This window comes from Rosa chinensis, chromosome 3 (assembly GCF_002994745.2).
Source record: "Rosa chinensis cultivar Old Blush chromosome 3, RchiOBHm-V2, whole genome shotgun sequence".
Classification (NCBI taxonomy): Eukaryota; Viridiplantae; Streptophyta; class Magnoliopsida; order Rosales; family Rosaceae; genus Rosa; species Rosa chinensis.
Window position 1 is genome coordinate 22,587,707 of NC_037090.1, and position 5,621 is coordinate 22,593,327.

Sequence of the window (5,621 nt, forward strand, 5' to 3'; positions counted from 1 at the left end):
GTTAAAGATTTATCTCTGTGTATAAAAATATTCTTGGCCTCCTAGATTTGATTATTTTTTTTTAGTAATGCCACAAGGGCAAAATAATATATTCATCACAAGCCAGAATAGGCCGTTACATACCCTTCCGCTGCTATTTATAGACAGACAAGAAGCTAGTGGTAGTACCCACAAGTGGTACATACATATAGTCCTACTCATTATATATTTAAATACATAGAGGTAGCGGATACCCTCTTTCGGTACTACTCCAGAGACGCTAGAGGTACATACGGTGTACAAAAGTGCATAAGTTCCTAAAAAGGAAATTATTGTAAATAGATAAACTAAAAACATAGAAATGGGCCTAGGGCAAAACACCCCAGCCCAAGAGGGCAACCCCAAGAGAGAGGAAGTCCAACTCGCGGCCCAGCAGGGAAGGGTGCTCTAAGCCTAACCCAAATACCATCACCCAACCAAAATCTGTGGACAGCTCGGTGCAGCGCCGCCGACCACCATCATCCAGAACCTCGCCGCCGCTACCACCCCACGAAACCGCCCAGAACCACCAAGCCATGTCGTCCATCACGATCCGGCCAGACCCACCATAGCCATGTGGCCACAGCAATCCATCCAAATCACCAAAGCCACGCCTCCACGACACGATCTGCTCTGACTCCTCCATAGCCACCGCCTTCTCCAGTTCTGGAAATCCCATGACGAAAACACCGCCGCAGGTCCTGGAAGCCCATGACAAACCCGCCGTATCTGTCCAGTTCGATCTCGAATAAAAAAAAGGCATCCGAATTCCACCTCCACCCATTCCGGCAAACCTGCAAGCCAAACCTCCCACACATGAAGCCACCGAGGCAATAGCAATCCCGCCCGGCAGCAAAGCCTCGCGGCTTCGGCGAGGTCAAACGGCCATCCTAGGCCAAGGCCGCCGCCGGATGAGAAAATTCTCAAGCTTGTGAAGCCTTCTTAGGGTTTTCTAAGAGAGAGAAAACGTAGAGAGAGAATCATCCCTTTTTAAGTATGCATATATGCATTTCAGGCATAAGCAGACGATAGTAAATTTGAGAATAGCTATGGTAGGCATGTGCATATATAAACAACGGTAACTAATGCAAGTTTTTCAATTATTGTTATCCTACGAGTTAAATTAATAGAAAATTACGTACTCACAAAGATTATTTTTTAATCTTTTAGAAAGATTCATCAGATAAAGTCATAAAACGTCCTTAATAACAACAGACTTGGAGTATGCCAGGTAAGCCAAGTTCGGCCGTCAGTAACATCCACAAACCTACACATGTTACTCTTACAGAGCAATCTGGACTCGATCTGCAGCCTAATCCTCCTTGAAAGAAAATAGCTCTCTCAGTGTTCCTAGGTATTTGTTGTCACACCAGAAGATCAGTACTATCTCGATAGCATTCATCTTAAGATGTGACAACAAGCAAACATGAAACCTCTAATGATTTTATAGAAAATTACATATACGTGTCATTTTGACAATTATATTAGTCATAAAATCACCTAAATTTTCTTGTACAAATAAGGCCACCTACATTCACAAATTATTTGATCCTTGCCAGTTTTACCCTTCTACCTAATAAACCCAAGGTCCATCAGTCTTACATCGATCTGTGATCACTCTCTCTCTCTCTCTCTCTCTCTCTCTCTCTCTCTCAAATTCAAATCTCAATTCAGTGTCAATGGAGCCACCGGTATCACTGTCGTCTCTCAGATCGGACCCAGCCTTCACCAACTCAAACTTTAATCTTTATAGCCGCCTCAAGGAGCTTCAGCGCCAAAACGAGTTCATCGACATTAAAGACGAGCAGAAATACCTAAAGCGCGAGATGCTCTGGTAATCTACAATGTAATCTATGCTCAATCCTTTTGATATTTTTGTTGAAATTGAATTACGGTTAGAGACTATGGTTTGAGCTAATTCTACACTCGATTCATAGTGTTTTTATTGTTTGAATGATGCGAATTGCTTCATATCAGATTTGAATGATGCGAATTGATTCATGTTACTTTAGAAATGGATTATCCTATATATTGTTCTATAATATATTTGAAATCAGAGCATGTATTGGAAAGTTGGGTTTCAAAATTGTTTGATTTGCATAGTGAGATTGATCGATCTGATGAAATTTTTGATTTGAAATTTGTATAGGTTGTTGCGAGAAAGGTGTTGAATCGGTGCGGCTATTTCTTAGTTTTTAGAAAACATAGAAAATATCAAAGTTGCAATTGGTAGCTGCTCCAGAACCACATGCTTTCCCAGTGGTCCATTTGCGTCATGCATGATTTTAATAAGGGCGGATAACATGATTCATATGCCTCAGTTCTTATAGAAATTGATTAATGAAAAGTTCTATGTAGTTTATTGACTTTCCTACTTATATTGTGGGTTAGTTGGTCACTTACTCATTCTAAAATGCATAGATCTACCTATTTGCTTTATAAAACAGCAAAAGCCTTCAACATAACGAGAAAACCTATGTTAGTATCTTTCAAGCTAATGTTGGTAGCTTTTCTGTTTCTATTTTGATTGATTTTAAGTCAATAACTCTCCACAATTGTTATAGTGACTTTTCAACATAGCAATAATAGCTTTTTATGCCTATGTTTGTACCTTTTTAAGTTTATGTTAGTACCTTTTTTATTTTCCTGATGGCAGTAACATTTTAATTTTGATTTTGATTGTATTCTTTACATTTCCATAGCTTTGTTAGTCTCTAAGAATAGTTCTGCGTGGTAGTAGTTTTTGTTTTGCTTGGTTATAGCTTTTGGTGTTGATGAGAGTAACTTTTGGTGATGGTGAGAGTAGCTTTTGTTACTGGTGAGAGTAGCTTTCTGGTGTTGGTGACAATAGCGTCTGTTGCTGGTTAGAGTAGCTTTTGATGTTGGTGACAATAGTTTTTGTTGGTGAGGATAGTAGCTTTTGGTTTTGGAGAGCATAGGTTTTGTTGGTAACAGTAACTTTTGGTGTTAGTGACAGTAGTTTTTGTTGCCTCACTAGAGGTTTCCGAAAATCTGACCAGAGTAAATTTTGTTGGTAGTGACAGTAGCTTTTGTTACTGGTGACAGTAGCTTTTGTGACATCGCCGGAAATCTCACAAGCATAGCTTTTGTTGCTGGCGATAGTAGCTTTTGTGACCTCGCTGAAAATCTCACCAGCGTAGCTTTTGTTGCTAGTGACAGTAGCTTTTATTTTGATTGCTAGTGATAGTAGCTTTTGTGACCTCGCCGGAGGTTACCGGAAATCTCATCACAGTAGTTTTTGTGGTCATCGGAGGTCGGCCGGAGACCTCGCCGGAAAGGAGAGAGAGAATGATTATTGACTTTTTACTCTAGTGGCATTTATGTAAATATGTTGATTTTTATATCCAAAATATAACACTTTTTTTAATCTAGTGGCCATACGAGAGAAAAAATTAATTGGTGGCCTAATGACTAAAAAAACATTCAAAGATACACTTATATGTAATTAACCCGTAATTTTAAAGGGCTGAAGCATGCTCCGGTCGATGACGACTAAGTCCCACTCAAGACTGTAATGACCTAAGAATGGCTCGGTGTGCGTTGGTTGCTGGCAGTACCTCTCAATCTAAGATGTATAGATCTGATTTACTCGTGTTGATAGGGTTTTTAGCTTTTGTAGTTGAAAACCACGTGGTTTCTAATAATCGTTTGTGCCTATGTGGTCTTGGGCCATTTGATTGGGTTTTGGCCTGTGAGATGTTCGTTAGGGCAAAATGTAGGACACGAATTGATACGATACCTAACGAAGTGACTAATTATGATGTATCATAAAACAATACCATAATAAATGGGATAAAATTATGATTTTTTTTTAATTTTTTTTTGCGTTTTTGCTTACATGTTTAGGTCAATAAATTTTTCCTAGATGTAAGTCGCATCTCACCTCTAAAACTATCCTTATGTGTATTAGACCATTTTTTTGTGTTTTCAGTTTGGGTTTGCTTTCTTTGTTGTCATAGTTGATTTTGTTCTTGTGTTTTAGTTCATTTTCTTTTGTTAGTTTTCTTTCGAATATTATCTATCACCCCTCTAATGCCATAAGATTCCCAAACCCCCAAGTCGCTACGCCTCTGTCCTCTCTCTACTTTGTGTTTTGGATCAAGTCTCTTTTGATTTTCTTTGTTTATCTCGATCCCTGCCTGTATCTCAGAAACAATTTTCTTCTAATTTGTCAAATTTATACAATTCCTCTAGGTTTTTAAAAATAAACTTTCGGATTTGTTGAGTGATCTCACATGAATGTTTAGTCTCAAGATTAATTATGTGCTGCAAGATTGTTCACAATTAAGCTATAAATATGTCGAGTTAAGCATAAAACAGAGAGCAAGCACCAGGTATTTATTTGTACGGGGTCTAGTGTACGTAAGTAAAAAGATTCGATTCCTAGAATGTGCTTATATGCAATTATGACAAGGTAAGAAGCTAGCAGACCATGGAAAAGACGAGAAATAATAGCTCTACTTCAGCTAGCTAATCTAAGACTTAGGCTTAGTTTGGGATTGTTGTGCTGTGAGAGGAAGCACTTTTGAACTTGCTGTGAGAACTGAGAAGAAGCAGCTGAGGTATTTGGTAAACTGTTTTGAAAAGTGCTGTGAGAACGAAAAGCAATTTCTAAGTGTTTGGTAAGTTGCAAGGCAAAAATGTTTTGGCTGTGTATAATTACCAAAATGAGCATACATAGTAAGATATGCTACTAAAATACATAATTTTATTTTTTGATTATGTAACCATACCAAATGAAAAAATCTCTCATTTATTATTCTTCTACCCTTGGTTGGACCGAATAAATTAAACCCTTCAATATGCATATTATGTTTTACTATTACACAAAATAAATATAGAAAATTTGGATTAATTTCCCGACCATAGTTCAACGGGAACCATTACACAAAATAAATTAAAGTCACTTGAAATTTGCAACTAAATGGAACTAGTAGATGCATTCATTAGACTTTGTGCAATTGCATTTCTTAACACCTCCATTTCTTGTCTTCCCGGACCACTACTAGAATTATGCCCTCAGACATCGGCCAAAAACCAATGAGAAAAAGAATCCCGACCGATGGTTATTACAAAACCATATGGAACCATCGACTTCAATTCCTATATACTTTCAATGTAAGATGGTTATTACAAAACCATGAATTAGAATGTACCTCCAATTTTCTATGCATCATTGCAACTAAACTATTGAGACCTAAAAGAGCTCAATGAATTGTACTCTGAGGTATCAAAATTCATGGTCTATGTAGTAACAGGACTCCCTCATGGTATCGTAAAACATAACTTTAAAAAGCAAACGGACTGGAAATACAGTTTTGCTTATTTATTGATATAGATATTGAAACAAACTGTAAAGGAACAATGTTACACAGTTTGCTTAGGCTATCATATTCCATCTTTCATGATAGTTTTAAAATTGAAGACGCTAATCTAAATTTTGGATTGCGTTTTACATGTAAAGTGGCTGCTACATTTCATGATTTGGGCAGATTAGTAGTTGACTCTGGCTTTTTCTTCATTTGCTTTGAAGGACTGCTGCATAGAACCATGCATCTTCAGGCACAAATCTGGTTATTTTT

At 37.7% G+C, this 5,621-nt stretch overlaps 1 long non-coding RNA gene across 1 annotated transcript; it reads left to right on the plus strand.

Annotated features, from left to right (window-relative positions):
* Nucleotides 1-1,675: 1,675 nt before the first annotated feature.
* LOC121052148 lies at nt 1,676-2,511 on the plus strand. Its single transcript, XR_005808182.1, has 2 exons — nt 1,676-1,852; nt 2,168-2,511. It is a non-coding gene; the product is annotated as an uncharacterized LOC121052148 (long non-coding RNA).
* Nucleotides 2,512-5,621: the final 3,110 nt, after the last annotated feature.